At 47.2% G+C, this 17186-nt stretch overlaps 1 long non-coding RNA gene across 1 annotated transcript in view; it reads left to right on the top strand.

Annotated features, from left to right (window-relative positions):
• The window catches only part of LOC308571465, a 200873-nt gene extending 193504 nt beyond the window's left edge, over nucleotides 1-7369 (top strand). The window contains exon 2 of the long non-coding RNA XR_014001463.1: nucleotides 7196-7369. This is a non-coding gene — a long non-coding RNA (uncharacterized lncRNA). The remainder of the gene's footprint in view (nucleotides 1-7195) is intronic.
• Nucleotides 7370-17186: the final 9817 nt, after the last annotated feature.

Below are 17186 nucleotides of genomic sequence, written 5' to 3'. Positions count from 1 at the left end.
GGGGCATAGCCACCCAAAGGCATTCACACACACATCTATTCAGATACACTGGATGCTCGGGTTGCGAACGTGATCTGTGCGGGAGGCACGTTCGCAACCCGCAGCGCTGCATCTGCTCACGCGCAGGTCGCGATTTAGTGCTTTTGCGCATGCGCGAGCACCGAAACCCGGAAGTAACCCGTTCCAGTACTTCCGGGTTCGGTGTGGTGCGCAACCTGAAAACGCACAACCTGAAGCGTCTGTAGGTATGACTATACACACACATAGGAACATCCTGAATTGTGCTGTGATCAGCTCTGGCCTGTCTACAATTCCGTATCTTCCTGATTCAGTACAGCCTCAGCAAACATGAGTTTTGCTAACTTCAAGGTGTTATGAGTTCTGGGGAGATTGGAGAACCGATTAGGTGAGTTCCTTTGAAGACAAAGAGCAAAGGCACTGTGATTCACATGTGGTGGAACTGCAAAAAAAATAAACTAAACTAAACTAGATTGGCAAAATAAAATGCTAGTATATCTTGCAGAACTAGCAAGATTAACAGCAAGATTCCGAGACCGTAAAGGTAAAGAGACCCCTGACCATTAGGTCCAGTCGTGGCCGACTCTAGGGTTGCGGTGCTCATTTCGCTTTATTGGCCGAGGGAGCTGGCGGACAGCTTCCGGGTCATGTGGTATGTATTTATCTACTTGCACTTGACGTGCTTTAGAACTGCTAGGTTAGCAGGAGCAGGGACTGAGCAACAGGAGCTCTCCCCGTCATGGGGATTCGAACCGCTGACCTTCTGATTGGCAAGTCCTAGGTTGTGATTTAACCCAGAGCACCATCCACGTCCCATTCTGAGACCATACAGACCAAATATTCAATAAAGAGTAGAATATCTACAGAGAATACTTCAAAGAACATTGGAATAACATAAATTCTTTGGCAGACCTGGATTGATTTCTGCATGAAATAAAAGATTACTACAGAAATAAAACAACAGAAGAATTTAGGAGAGACAAAGTTAAATGTGCAGCGTCAGGAAACTTAGGAACCATAATTGGGGGACCGGAAGTCCACTATCCCTCAGACCTTGGGGGGAGGAGCTGGACTATATTTGGGGGGGGGGGGGAATGAACAAATTCCTATGCCCCACAAATAACCCAGAGATGCATTATAAATAAAAGAAAACATTCTACTCATGAAAAAACACTCAGATTCCAGGACCGTACGCGGGACAGATTTAGAAGGCGATTGGGCCGCATGCCGCCCCCAGGCCTTAGTTTGCCTACCCATGGTCTATGCTCTGGTAACTTCTAGGTTAGATAACTGCAACAGATGAAGGGTGGTATACAAATGTAATAAATAATAATGTTATAAGAATTTTAAGGTCTCAAATATAGAATAAATATTCATAAGTGCACACATATCTAAATATATGAACCACATGTCTGAAATAGAATAGGAGAGCAATCCTGAAGCCATTTTGACTCTCCCAATGGCCTCAGATATTTCTCTGCAGTAAGGGAGGCAAATGAGGAAAGCCTCCCCATTGTCTTTTTTTTGCTTAGGAATCCTGTCTTAAGGGCATATTTGTGTATGAACAGGGTGAGCCTAGAGTCAGGAACTAAAGTATTAACCATCACAAAAGAATGGCCAGGCTGCCCAGGTAATGCAATCAGTGACCATTATGAGGTATCCTGGCAGGCAGGATTTCTGCCTCCTTCTGTGATGTATGCATGATGTTTTGGGGGGGTGGTCTTGGGCTACAGGGTGGGCAATTTCAAAATTCTATATAAGGGCTTGCACACCATTGTATTGGGTTCCTCCTCCCTCCTGCATGTGGTGAGTGGGGACTCTGTTGCAAGAGTTCCTTGAATAAAGATCAGGCTTACTAGCTGCTTTGCTTCTCAATATCCTCTGGTGGGCCTTTGTTTTCTGCTACCAATAGGGTACGAGCTCCTGGATACCCCATAAAGGAAGGGGGAGCAGTTTTTCTTATAACAGGTGGTAGCTGCGGCGGCTGTGAAGGAGCATTCTGTTGCCTCCATGGCTGCTGTTGCTGGCCTGCTCCCTTGGACAGCTTGCTGCACCTGTTGAAGAACGGGAGAGGAGGAGGAAAGGCTGCTGGCGCCCAGCCTCGCAAGACGTGCTGGCTCTGAAAGACAGTAATATCCAAGGCAACCCAATGACCAAGTACAGTGGTTGTTATGTACAGAAGTTCTCACCCTGGGCCAGCAGGGGGATACTGTAGATAGTTTTCACTCAGGTCCACATATGCAAATAGGGGATTGAAAGTGACGTTCAGTGATTGGATAGTTACAAAAAGTGGTTACAGTTGCGTTGTAGTGGAGCTCTATATAAGCAGGCTGGCTGAACCCTTCAGTTCTGTTCTGTTCTGGCCTGTGAATAAACAAGAGCTGTTTGAAGAATCGCTGTGTCGTCTGATATATTCACCCACAACTTAACAGTGGTACCTCGGGTTAAGTACTTAATTCGTTCCGGAGGTCCGTTCTTAACCTGAAACTGTTCTTAACGTGAAGCACCACTTTAGCTAATGGGACCTCCTGCTGCTGCCACACCGCCGCAGCACTATTTCTGTTCTCATCCTGAAGCAAAGTTCTTAGCCTGAGGTACTATTTCTGGGTTAGCGGAGTCTGTAACCTGAAGCGTTTGTTACCTGAGGTACCACTGTACAACAATGCGATATCAATATAAACTCTTTATATAATCTATACAGAACATTGAACAATTTGAAATATACGAAATATGCACTCTCTGCAAAACCAAATAAACAGAGATCTGATAAATCTCTGAAAGTCACAAAATGTGCACTCTTGATGGATTCTCTTGAAAACATAGAACCAAACATACATAAATCTTATAAGTCTCCGATAGTCTTTGTGGACTTTGCAAGTCTCTGAAAGAAGCAATGAGTCAGATTATTATCTGGTGAAAACAAGCCATAAAGTTTTGTTTTATGACGTCCAACACTGCCGAAGTGGTCCGCAAACAGAAGTATGTTTCTCTTTTTGCAAATCTACCAAAGATAAAATAAAATTGGGATTAAGGAGTTTTCTAAGGATGGCAGTGTGTGTGTGTGTATATGTGCTGTGTCCTGTGGATATAGTGGTGGAGGATGCGGGTGGCGCTGTGGTCTAAACCACTGAGCCTCTTGGGCTTGCCGATCAGAAGGTCGCCGGTTCGAATCCCCATGGTGGAGTGCGCTCCCGTTGCCCTGTTCCAGTTCCTGCCAACCTAGCAGTTTGAAAGCATGCCAGTGCAAGTAGATAAATAGCTACTGCTGTGGCGGGAAGGTAAACAGAGTTTCCGTGCGCTCTGGTTTCCATCACGGTGTCCTGCTGCGCCAGAAGTGGTTTAGTCATGCTGGCCACATGACCCAGAAAGCTCTCTGTGGACCAACGCCGGCTCCCTCGGCCTGAAAGTGAGATGAGCACCGCAACCCCATAGTCACCTTTGACTAGACTTAACCATCTAGAGGTCCTTGACCTTTACATTTTAGTGGTGGAGGAAAAAATTGGGGGTCAAAGAAGGTCAATTGGGGTAGTGAGAAATGTCCTTCTTTTCACCCGAGGAATGTTGGAGGGTATGAGTTCATGGATGACACAAAATAATTCAGCCCGGTGAAAACCCACGTGGAACTGTGAATAATTCAAAAAGAACATTTCCAAACAGAGTGAATGGCGGGTATGCAAATTAGGTTCCATGTTACTGTAAAGTGAGACATGTGGAAGGAAAAAAATAAATCCTAACTTTCACCGCACAGACACTAACAGTGACTAACCAGGAAAGGGTGGATTACTCGATAAAAATGTCACCTCAAGTGTGGTGCATCAGTGAAGAAGGAAAATTCCATGCTGAGGATTTTGAGGGAAGAGGCTGGCAATAAATCAGTCAGTATAATAATGCACTCCTATAAATTCATGGCACGTCAACATCTGGAGTGGTGTTTACTTCCAGATGAGCTGTTTAGTGAGGATTCATCCTGATTTGTTTGCAGGGAGAGCGAGGCCATTTTGCATCAATGCAAGTGCTACCCCATACAGTAGTACCTTGGTTGTCAAACGCCCTGGAACTCATCCGTTTTGGCTCCCGAACGCCGCAAACCCCGGAAGTGAGTGTTCCGGTTTGCAAACTTTCTTTGGAACATGAATGTCCAACGCAGCTTCCGCGGCTTCCAATTGAGTGCAGAAAGCTCCTGCAGCCAATCGGAAGCTGCGCCTTGGTTTTGGATGTTTTTGGAAGTTGAACGGACTTATACAGTATCTTGCCAAGTGCACAAAGGAGCCTAGGGACATTACGCCTCTGAATCTAGAACCTGTCATCCATAAGAATGGGTGTGCTTACTCAATGTGCATTTGAAAAACCTCCCCTTGATATCCATGTCTCCACCTGCTGCCCAAGCCCCTGATTGATGAATGAAGGAGGAAGAAGTAGAAATTGCAATCTTGGTATATATCCACCCAGAACATCATTGGACAGCTGAGGATACCGTCCGATTTCAAGTGGACACACTATGAGATATTGCAGAATCAATCTGCAGGGAGCTTCTAGTTCAATTTCTCAGCAAGCACTTTTCACGTGCCAAAATATTAATAACAATCCAACAGATCTAGATCGTGTCCAGACTACGCAGAAAGCAACAACAGCAAGTTGTTCTAGAATAAAAGGTTGTGCATACGCAACCATGGCCTCCCGCAAAGAGTCCTGGGAACTGACGTTTGTTAAGGTTGATGTGCGCTGTTAGGGGACCCTTCCCAGAGCTACAGTTCCCAGCACCCTTAACAAACCATACTTCTCAGGATTATTTGTGGAAAGCTATGGCTGTTTAGGGACGTGGGTGGCGCTGTGGGTTAAACCACAGAGCCTAGGACTTGCTGATCAGAAGGTCGGCGGTTCGAATCCCCGCGACAGGGTGAGCTTGGTCCCTGCTCCTGCCAACCTAGCAGTTCGAAAGTACGTCAAAGTGCATGTTGATAAATAGGTACCGCTCCAGCGGGAAGGTAAACGGTGTTTCCGTGTGCTGCTCTGGTTCGCCATAAGTGGCTTAGCCATGCTGGCCACATGACCCGGAAGCTGTACGCCGGCTCCCTCGGCCAGTAAAGCGAGATGAGCACCGCAACCCCAGAGTCAGCCATGACTGGACCTAATGGTCAGGGGTCCCTTTACCTTTACCTATGGCTGTTTACCTGGCGCAAGAGTGCTTGAAACGGACAGTGTAGGTGTGATAACTGCAAAAAATTGTGGTAAGCTAGAGCTGCTGCATCAAGGAGTCCTCCTGCTCAGTGGATTCCTGATCCACTGATCCAGCAGTGTGTATATTAGACCAGATGACATACACAATATGAACATCAGGATATATTATCACTAAAACACTGATGATTTCCCTGAGGACTTTTTTTAATGTGGGAAGAAAAACTGAAAGAAACTGAAATCAAACCATCCATCCATCCATCCTGAGGGATCATTGCTAAAGTTAACACATTTGTGTTGGGGAACAAAATTTAGAGAAGTGCACTTTTCAAAGGATAGCTATGTACAGGTTGGTGAAGTGTGAATTAGGTCATTTCGCACTGAAATGTGAAATGAATGACTTCCAACACCCCATCCAAAATTTCTTGTTCTTCCGGCAAGCTTTTATCTTGCAGGGCAAATATGGTTTTAGACATTGAACCCTGTTCTAGGTTCATTTGTCTGCTGAGGATCCAGCAGTGGATTTTTGCTGAGTAGATTCCTGGACTGCCCTGATGGTGCTAAGAAACATCTTTTTTTCCTATCAGGAGGTTGATGGAGCCAAGAGGCAGGTACTGAAGCTTAAAGTTCAGCCAGATACCATGAGCACACTGATCAGTCAATGTCCTATTATAAATATTTTATTTTTAAAAAATTAAGGCCAAAGTAGTTTGTGCATCTCTGGGTTCCACTTTGCAAGACAGGCCCAGAACCATTTGTCTTATAATAATAAACCTCCTACAAAACATGCCTTAAATTGGTCAAACTGCAGGGGGGGGGGGAAATAACTTTCCCAGCCCACACACTGTGGCCTGGAAGGACGATGGCAGCTCCTAAACGGCTCCATCTGGGACCAATGAAATTAATTTGTTGTGGCTTCACTTATCACTTTGCAAAAAAAAACAACCAAGGCGGCTCTGAGCACGATACGGTCATGATTTCCTGTTGCTATTTCAGCCTGGCTCCATCCGAACAGGACAAATGACTGCGGCAAAAACAACAACAACAACACAACAACTGGGTGGGGGGGAGAGAGAGAGGAGAGGCATGATAATCGTAGCTCGGGGCCACTTCAATCATTGGACTGAGACAGGTTGAGGGCTGCAGAGGAGATTTGCAGGCAAGGCCAGTGCTGAGAGCACCGGTGGCTTTTTCCTGGCTGCGCATCGTGTGTGCACCTGTGGCAAAACAGGTGTGTGCACACAGATCTGTGCATGCTTTCCTCTAAAGAGATGGACTACCCAGGTGAGGGGTGAGGGAATTGCATCTAAATAAATTGTGAGCTGTCTGGCACTGTCCTTCCTTCCCTCCCCCACCCTTCCTTTTTTCCAATCCAGGTGCACAGCAGGTGAGGTCAGCAGGTGAACTAAATCATACTCTGCTGTGTCGATTGCAGTAAGGGCCAGATGTATTCTAGTTTTCCGGATGAGGAGCTGAACTTGGGAGAACAGAGAGTTCTTGGCCAAGGGGACCACCCAGGGAGCCTGCTATGGCAGAGGTGCCAATTTTGCTTTTAGGCACGGCACAAAATATTTAGAGGTGGCGGCTGTTTAGTTTCTTCAAAAGAGAGCTCAAAAAGCCCTAAATAGCACGCTGACCTGAGTGGTGCTGCCACAATTTCCTAGTGGAGTTGCCAACATTTTTACCAGCCCCTGCTCCTCCGCTGTCAGTAACCAGCGTGTTCTGCAGCTATTTACAATACTTTATATGCTTGGGATGCAGGTGGCGCTGTGGGTAAAACCTCAGTGCCTAGGACTTGCCGATCGCATGATCGGCGGTTCGAATCCCCGCGGTGGGGTGAGCTCCCATCGTTCGGTCCCAGCTCCTGCCCACCTAGCAGTTCGAAAGCACCCCTAAAACTGCAAGTACAGTGGTGCCTCGCAAGACGAAAAACGCGCAAGACGAAAGAGTTTTCCGTTTTTTGAGTCGTTCTGCAAGACGAATTTCCCTATGGGCTTGCGAGTTCTTGCGAGTTTGTTTCCTTTTTCTTAAAGCCGCTAAGCCGTTAATAGCCGCTAAGCCGCTAAGCCGCTAATAGCCGCTAAGCCGCTAATAGCCGTGCTTCGCAAGACGAAAAAACTGCAAGATGAAGAGACTCGCGGAATGGATTAATTTCGTCTTGCGAGGCACCACTGTAGATAAATAGGTACCGCTTTATAGCGGGAAGGTAAACGGCGTTTCCGTGCGCTGCACTGGTGCTGGCTCACCAGTGCAGCTTCGTCACGCTAGCCACTTGACCCGGAAGTGTCTTAGGACAGCGCTGGCTCCCGGCCTCTTAAGTGAGATGAGCGCACAACCCTAGAGTCGGACACGACTGGCCCGTACGGGCAGGGGTACCTTTACCTTTATATGCTTGTTCTGCAGATATTTGCATAGATTATCTCTGTGCTCCCCAAGAAGCATCACTGGCAGAATGTTTTTCTCCCTCTCCATTTTGAGCAGTTGCATACCCTCCAACATTTCTCTGATGAAAATAGGGACGTCCTATTCCACAATAATAAGAATTTTATTATTTATATTCTACCCATCTGACTGGGCTGCCCCAGCCACTCTGGCCGGCTTCCAGCACCTATAAAAACATATTAAAACATTAAACATTTAAAAACTTCCCTATACAGGGCTGCCTTCAGATAACTTCTAAAGGTTACAATCTTTACTTATCACCTTGGCTTGGGGGGGGGGTGTCGCATAACTCCATACCCTCCAACATTTCTCTGATGAAAATAGGAACGTCCTACGGAAAAGCCGGACATTCTGGGATCAAATCAGAAACTGGGATGGCTTCTGTAAATCCGGGACTGTCTCTGGAAAATCGGATGGCCTGCAGTTGCTAAAAGCACAGGAGCACACCTGCGCAGGTTCTCGCGGTCATTTGGCAACCCTAGTACAGCCCAAACCACCTCACAGGTTTGTTGTGGGGATAAAACAAGAAGAGGGAGACCCATGCAATGCCATGTGGAGCTCCATGGAAAACAGGTGGGTATAAATGTAATAAATGCAACAACATCTACATGCATATATCCCATTTTGCCCTGCTTACTTTTTAAACAGTCTTCGTTGTTTTTAAATGTCTTTCCAAAAAATAATAATTCATTGTATTGTTTATACTAGTTCAGTGTTTACTACCCTTTGGGAGGAAGGATGGCGGGATAGAAGCTTGATAAGATAATACAGTGGTACCTCGGGTTAAATACTTAATTCATTCCGGAGGTCCGTTCTTAACCTGAAACTGTTCTTAAACTGTTCTTACATCTGGTTAAGAGAGGCTTCTGCCTCCTCTTGCTCTCTGACACCCCCTCACCACACTTTTGTCATGCGATGGGCTGAAAACAGCAGAACTGGAACTCCCAGGACGCCTGTCGAGAGACCCACATTGTCTTCCACCGTCTTAACCTTCCTTCCCCGTGAATCTGCATGCTCCGTAAAGACCCCAGACCATTCCCCACATCCTGCGTCGAAGGGGCTTTCAGGAAGACTCCCTTGCCAATGCTCTTGGCCAATGCTACCTCATCCACTCCATGTTATGCTTGGCTTGAGAGGCGCTGCTTCCATGACTGGTTCCTCGCGAGGCCTGCGTGTGAGGTCTTCCCCCCTCGCCTTCCCCTCTCCCCAAAAGGCAACTCTAAATGTGTTTTCAGTAGAATCCCTCTTGCCACCCACTGCCTCCCCAATTTTCTCTTCCAATGCACTGACTCTTGACCCGGCTTCATCTCTCCCGTATGTCCCCCCCACACTTGGGGTGGGGGCCGCATTCAAAATCTGCAAACAATTTAGACGCAGCATCAACATCTCCTCGTCTTCCAGAAAGTGACACAGATGAGTTATTACGAACGGGCAACTCTCCCTTGCTCGCCGTGTTCTTTCTTCCCCATAAAATGCTAGTGCGGTTCATCACCCGTTAACAAAAAGGCTAGGGATGCGGGTGGTGCTGTGGGTTAAACCACAGAGCCTAGGACTTGCTAATCAGAAGGTCGGCGGTTCGAATCCCTGCGATGGGGTGAGCTCCCGTTGCTCAGTCCCTGCTCCTGCCCACCTAGCTGTTCGAAAGCACATCAAAGTGCAAGTAGATAAATAGGTACCACTCCGGCGGGAAGGTAAACGGCATTTCCATGCGCTGCTCTGGTTCGCCAGAAGCGGCTTAGTTATGCTGGCCACATGACCTGGAAGCTGTACGCCGGCTCCCTCGGCCAATAAAGCGAGATGAGCGCCGCAACCCCAGAGTCAGTCACAACTGGACCTAATAGTCAGGGGTCCCTTTACCTTTACTAACAATAAGGCTACATAGAAAAACCATGCATTTAAAGCACATGGCTCCTCCTCACAATGGATTCTGGGAACTGTAGTTCGACCCTCACCGAGCTACAGTTCCCAGCGCCCTTAACCAGCTACAATTTGCAGGATTTTCTGGGATGGGGGTGTGCTTTAAATGCAGTGGGGGAGACCCACCTGCTGCAGTTTACTTGCTGAACCTCAAAGACTAAAATACTGGAGGGAATCGGGAGTAAAAGGAAAGAAGATTTATAGGAGGAAAGAGATAGAGAACCAATTAATTGCTAATCATGGAAAGCAATGCAATTAGTCTGGGGCAGAAGAGGGGAAGGTGGGGGTGATGCATTTCTGGAGCATAAAGTAATATTAATCATGGAAGGCAGTGAAAGTAATTTGAGGAGTTAAGGTGGATGTGACTTCTTGATAGATCAGAAAAGAATAAAGTCGCTGCTCTTAATTACAGGGTAAACGTAGATTTATTTTTTTGGCAATGCCTGCTTCTATGCTTCAGCCATGCTCGCTTGGCATGCAGTCTCTGGAAAGTTGGCCAGGGTTAGTGTAGCCTTCCATTAGCCTTACATCCACAAGGTCGCAGGTTCAAACCCCAGCTTCTCCAGGAAGGACTGGGAGAAAATCCTGCCTGAAACTCTGTTGAGCCAGAGTGTAGCCAGTAATTATAAACACCATCTCCAAATCCTCGAAAGATTCCATCAACAGCGTCTCCAAAAATTTTTACACATCACTTGGGAAGACACTAATTCCAGTGTACTGGAAGAAGTAAAGATCACCAGTGTCAAAGCAACGATTCTTCAACATCAACTTCATTGGACTGGTCATGTTGTGTGGGTGCCAGATTATCGTCTTCCAAAGCAACTACAGTGGTACCTCGGGTTACATACGCTTCAGGTTACAGACTCCGCTAACCCAGAAATATTACCTCGGGTTAAGAACTTTGCTTCAGGATGAGAAGAGAATTCGTGCTTCAGCGGTGCAGTGGCAGCAGGAGGCCCCATTAGCTAAAGTGGTGCTTCAGGTTAAGAACAGTTTCAGGTTAAGAACAGACCTCCAGAACAAATTAAGTTCTTAACCCGAGGTACCACTGTACTCTATTCCGAACTTAAATATGGAAAGCGTAATGCTGGTGGTCAACAAAAGAGGTTCAAAGACTTCCTCAAGGCAAATCTTTAAAAATGTAGTATAAACACCAACAACTGGAAAACACTGGCCTGTGAGCGCTCCAATTGGAGAACAGCCTTTACCAAAGGTGTCATGGGCTTTGAAGATGCTCAAACTCAGGAAGAAACGTGCTAAGAGGAAGGCACGCTTGGCAAACCCTCACAGTGATTAACTCCCACCTGGAAACCAATGTCCCCACTGTGGAAGGACGTGTGGATCCAGAATTGGCCTCCACGGTCACTTATGGACCCACTGTTAAAACCGTGTTTATGGAAGACACTCTTACTCGGCTACGAGTGATCGCCAAAGAAGAAGTCAGTACTGATCAAAAAGCATCAATAGCCTGATTCAGTATATTGCAGCTTTTTATGTTCCTTGGCTCAACGAAGATTAGTGACTGGGAACGGCCGCCAGGACCATATAACACCAGTCCTTAAAGGATCTGGATTAGCTCCCAGTACATTTCTGAGCACAATTCAAAGTGCTGGTGCTGGCCTTTAAAGCCCTAAATTGCCTCAGTCCAGTATACCTGAATATCAGGGACTAGGCAGATGAGGAGGAGTGGTAGAGACCACCACCCCAAGAAGCTTCCAGGGACGGGGCAGATGAAGAGAGTATGGAGACCCAGATTCGTGGTGGTGGGAAAACAGGAAACACATAATTATTATTATTATTATTATTATTATTATTATTATTATTATTATTATTACTATTATTTATTTATTTATTTATTTATTTATTTATTTATACCCCGCCCATCTGGCTGGGTTTCCCCAGCCACTCTGGGTGGCTTCCAACAGAATATTAAAATACAATAACCTATTAAACATTAAAAGCTTCCCTAAACAGAGCTGCCTTTAGATGTCTTCTAAAAGTAGTTGTTTTTCTCTTTGACGTCTGATGGGAGGGCATTCCACAGGGCAGGCACCACTACCGAGAAGGCCCTCTGCCTGGTTCCTTGTAACCTGGCTTCTCGCAGCGAGGGAACCGCCTTAAGGCCCTCGGCACTGGACCTCAGTGTCCGGGCAGAACAATGGGGGTGGAGACGTTCCTTCAGGTATAGAAGAAAAGAGCTGGGAAATATTGGAGGGTGAGGAACAGGGGCAAGCTAACAGATGCACCAGCCCTGAGCAGAGACAGGAGTAGAGACAGTACCTCAGCCAGTTGATACTATGTTCCTTGAGAGCCTGATAAATCCCGGCTCCTTCCCATAAAACCAGGAGTTTCATCCCCATCACAGAGCAGAAAACCAAACAGAAGCAGAACGGGTCCCTTGGCAGCCGTCGTTGGCAGCAGGAGGGGTGAGATACATAGGAAGTAAACTGCTGTGAGAAGGAGCAGGCATTCTGGGCAGCAGCCCAAGCCTCCAGGAAGTACACTTTATGGATCTCCTTGTATTTCTGCTTAATACTAATAAATGAACTATCAAAGAATCTCACTGCATGCCTGGTTTCTCTCGGCTGTTCGCCAGTGTGCCGCCTGACAGCTCCCTCATGAAACTGAAGGAGCGTCTCCCAGGAGCGGAGGAAAGGGGGGCAGTGGGGGCGGGCCGCTCCGGGTGTCACCACTGAGGGGGGTGACAAAATGCCAGGCGGCGCCTGCAGTGTGCCTAAGCCACGCATCTCTCCTGGGAGTGATGCGGTGGCTTGGGCGCTCGCAGGCTCTGCCCTGCCCCAAACGGTGCGCCCGCCGCCTCCCCCTCAGCTATAGGGCGGCTGAGTGGGAGGAGGCAGGCAGTTTCCTTGGAGGCCCCGCAGAGCGTCCTGCCCCAGCTGGCCCCCCCTCTGGCTGCAGGGCGCATGCGCCACCCCAGGAGCCCAATCAGCTTGCTCCGCCGCTGGCGTCTCCACTACCATTGTCCAGCCCGGACACTGAGGTCCAGCTCCGAGGGCCTTCTGGCAGTTCCTTCACTGCAAGAAGTGAAGTTACTGGGAACCAGGCAGAGGGCCTTCTTAGTAGTGGCACCTGCCCTGTGGAATGCCCTCCCACCAGATGTCAAAGAAATAAACAACTATCTTGACTTTTAGAAGACAACAGAGGGTAGCCCTGTATAGGGACGTTTTTAATGTTTGAAGTTATGCTGTTTTATATTCTGTTTTATGCTGTTTTATATTTGTTGGAAGCCACCCAGAGTGGCTGGGGCTGGGGCAAACTAAGGCCCGGGGGCCGGATACGGCCCAATCGCCTTCTCAATCCGGCCCACGGACGGTCTGGGAATCAGCGTGTTTTAACATGAGTAGAATGTGTGTTTTTATTTAAAATGCATCTCTGGGTTATTTGTGTGGTCTGCCTGGTGTTTTTACATGAGTAGAATGTGTGTTTTTATTTAAAATGCACCTCTGGGTTATTTGTGGGGCATAGGAATTTGTTCATTCCCCCCCCCCAAAAAAAAAAATAGTCCGGCCCACCACATGGTCTGAGGGAAGGTAGACTGGCCCCCAGCTGAAAAAGGTTGCTGACCCCTGGGCTGGGGCAACCCAGCCAGATGGGTAGGGTATAATAATAATTATTGTTGTTATTATTGTTATTATTATTATTAATCCAGCACAACAGGACTCCCCCACCTGTCAAACCGAAACGTTCGTGCTGATGGAATGACTGCCCTAGTTTGATGCTGAATTCCGCTCTTTGTAAACAACCAAGCACAAATAGCCACCAGAAACTGCTCAAAACCAGTTGCATGTGTCCCTGACGCACTCTGAGGGGGCTGCCACCAAGCAATTCCCTGGCCCCTTCTTGAAAAGTGCTTTTCATCACGTCCTCTCCCCACCACCACCACCACCCCGATGACAAGCCTGTCATGCAGCAGTCATTAAGCGGGAAATTCCAGTCCTTGTTCTCGTAATGTTTGGAGAAGTGAGCTGTGGTTGCAGCCAGATTGGTTTCCCCTGTCGTGCAGTGGTGCTGGTGCTGTCGAGCCCCTTCATGTGAAGGAGAAGTTTGGAGACCCATCACAGAACTACAGTTCCAAGCACTCTTAACAAACTACAATTCCCATGATTCTTTTTTTTTGGGGGGGGGGAGCCATAAGTGGTATATGAAGACTTTAAAAACATACTGTGCAGATGTGACCCAGGTCTCCACAGGTGGATCTGCGGTACTGGCCACTGTTTCTACTTTGAGACTACAGATGCTTCTAAGAAACAAAACAAAAAACCCTTTCTGTGTTAAAGATCTGAGCAAATTTTCCGTTCCAGCCTCCAGTTTGAAAAGCGAGGAGGAGCTGGCCCTCGTCTAAAATGGAGCGCCATGTATAGCTTGCAGAAATCCTCCGCGTTAGCTAGCCGATAATTTAGAACGAATGTGTTTCCTGTGTGGTATATAGATGCCTGCCGGACCACAGGAGTTGAGGTTGTGTGCTTGTGTGGTCGGCAGGGCTTAATTTGTGCAAGGGCCTAGTAGCTACGAAACCTGATTTCAATGTGCGATGTGTCAGCTGTAGACCGGACCACAATTTTTATATATATATATATATTGATGCGCACATACCACAAGGAACAGGACCTTTGAATATGTGCAGAGAATTCATCACATGCAGTCACAATTAGACTTCAGGGGCATGAGGCTCCGAACTGGTTTTCAGTGCTCAGAGAATCAGTGCATCCCTGAGAAAGTGGAATGATAAAGACTCTCCTCCCTAAAAGAGAGGGGAGGGGTTGTGGTCTGGAGCCCAAGCACCGCCTAGCAGGGGGCGTGGCCCCCTGCCTCCAGTTCACCTGGCTGGCGCTCACACACCCCCGGTAGCCACCCAACCAGGTGCCACGGAGGGGGCGTGTTCAGCAGCCTTTTGCTGCAGCGCCAGCCTTTCCCCGGCCTCACTCTTCGTCGTCGCCCCATCGCGAGTCACCCACCCTCCACTCCCTTTTAGTTAGGGCTTAGGTCTTTGGCCTTGCTATGGACCTTAGGTTGGTCGCCCTGGTTGACCAGGGGGCCTGGTAGGAGTTTTTCCATTTGGCATTAGGCTTTTTGGTTTTTTCGCCTACCTCGTAGCAATCGTCACAACTTTTTATGGTATTGGTGGGTAGGTTAGGCATTGGAATAATGTGTTGTGCTGTGTCAAGGGCTAGGTGTGGCCATCGCCTATGCTATCTACCGTGGGTTATTCCGTTAAAGGAATCTGGCGGTCGTGTATTCCGTCCGATGCCTGCTTGGCGGGAGGCCATGGCACGACCCTCGGTGACAGCAGGGGTGAGCCTATAGTTGGATTAGCATCAACAGGCTCCACCTACTGGTGAATAACCCACTTGTTTTGATCCAGTGCCTAAGCCAATACCTTTTCATTGCTGTAACCAATAAAGTTGTGGCCTTTTCTTGCCCATTAACCGTATATCACGTGTCCTTGTGTCTTCATTTCACTACGCGGGAGTCGGATCCTCGAACCACAACCTCGGAGCATGAACAAAGTATATTCCGCTTAAAAGTGTCTCGGCCAGACCAGACCATGCCCCACATCTCAGCTTGTGAAGAAGGAATTCTTCAGTGCACAGGTACACACCATATGACCATTTGAGGGAAGGAATTTTTGCTTAAGAGGAGCAAAACCTCTCTTACGAAGCTCTTTGATGCTGAATTCCACCGTTACCTCCCCAAGCGAATGTTCCCAGGCTGTAGAACGATGATACTTGCCTTTAAGGATGGACATTATCTGTCATTTTGGTTCCTCTCCATTTCTCACCTGCCTCCAATTGCGTTCCCCACATTTCTGCAGAAAGTTGCAAAAAAACAGAATTGTTTTTAAACTGCCATGGAAATTTCTACTGCAAATTCATCCCATTGAATAAGTCTTGGTGTGCAGTTTTGACTAATACCCACATTTTCGCAAGCATTTTCCTCTGATATAAATGCATTTTGTATGTTATATGCACATTTCTCGTACCCATGGATACGTTGAAGAACTACACTGCAAAACATGGAGAAATGCGAATGTCAAAGAATAGTTGTGCCTATTGATGATTACTGTATTTTTTGCTCCATAAGACACACTTTTTTCCTCCTAAAAAGTAAGGGGAAATGTCTGTGTGTCTTATGGAGCGAATGTGTGGTCAGTCGCTGGCTCCCTTTCTGGCCCCGCCCCCTTGCCCAGGCCTCCATTGTTTAATGTTCTGCAGAGGGAGGCTGTTTGTTTCCCCAGAGACAAGTGACTGGCTGATTAGATTATCTGTCTGGAAACGGTAGAAACGGCTCCCTTTCCTTTCCTAAAGAAGTGCAGAACTGTGAACTGAACCCCATAAAAACAGGATTTTTTTCCCCTTTGCAAAGTAAGCTCAACAACTTTGAGCTGATCCTCAAAAAAGGGGCTTTTCCCCTTTGCAAAAGAAGCTGCACAACTGTGAGCTGATCGCCCAAAAAACAGGGCTTTCCCCCTTTCCTCCTCTAAAAACTAGGTGCATCGTATGTCAGGTGCGTCTTATGGAGCGAAAAATATGTTATGTATGGTTCTGAGAAGTGCAATTGAGGTAGCTTCTCCTTAAACAGTGGACAAAATCCAATTCGTCCCCCCACCCTTTTTGCACTTAAGGCAAGTGTGTAGACTTAATCCAAACAGGGTGGAGTGGAGGACACTTTTTCAGGATGGAAGGGCAGAAGGAAGATCAAGGTTTGTTTGTTTGTTTGTTTGTTTGTTTGTTTGTTTGTTTGTTTGTTTGTTTGTTTCCTTGCTTGCTTGCTTGCTTGCTTGCTTGCTTGCTTCTTTCTTAAGTCTTCTCAACGGGTCTGGGCACATTTAATTAACAGACGCCTGCATCTCATCATGCTGATTGGAGCTGATGGGAGTCGCAGGCCATAACATCTGAAGGATACCGGCTTAGTGAAGGCTGCTTTATGGCAATGCTCGACCAGAGTCTTGGACTCTGCAAAGGACTACAGTGGCATAGTGTGGTTTTTTAGCACCTAGGACCACGCAGAGGGGGTGGGGTGGGAGGAAAACGGAGTAGGCATGCGCATTCAACTGCCTAATGACATCTGCGTCACCCAGGAGATCTCCGCCGCAGAGATAAGAAAAGACGAGTCGTTCCGTGTTCTGGAGAGGTCACTTCCTGGTTCACATGGATAAGCCATTTTCAACAGAGACCAGCGATGGAAATGAGCAGCTGTACAGTGGTACCTCAGGTTAAGTACTTAATTCGTTCTGGAGGTCCGTTCTTAACCTGAAACTGTTCTTAACGTGAAGCACCACTTTAGCTAATGGGGCCTCCTGCTGCTGCTGCGCCACCGGAGCACGATTTCTGTTTTCATCCTGAAGCAAAGTTCTTAACCTGAGGTACTATTTCTGGGTTAGCGGAGTCTGTAACCTGAAGCGCATGTAACCCGAGGTACCACTGTACTGAGACAGCACCAGGTGTTTACATTTCTCCATGTTGAACCTGTTGAAGACTCTATCAACTATCTATCTATCTATCTATCTATCATCTATCTATCTATCTATCTATCTATCTATCTATCTATCTATCTATCATCTATCTATCTATCTATCTATCATCTATCTATCTATCATCTATCTATCATCTCTC

The sequence above is a fragment of the Podarcis bocagei genome, assembly GCF_964188305.1.
Source record: "Podarcis bocagei genome assembly, chromosome: 13".
NCBI lineage: Eukaryota > Metazoa > Chordata > Lepidosauria > Squamata > Lacertidae > Podarcis > Podarcis bocagei.
Note: the sequence above shows the minus strand (reverse complement) of the source record. Positions and strands in the feature narration are given on the sequence as shown.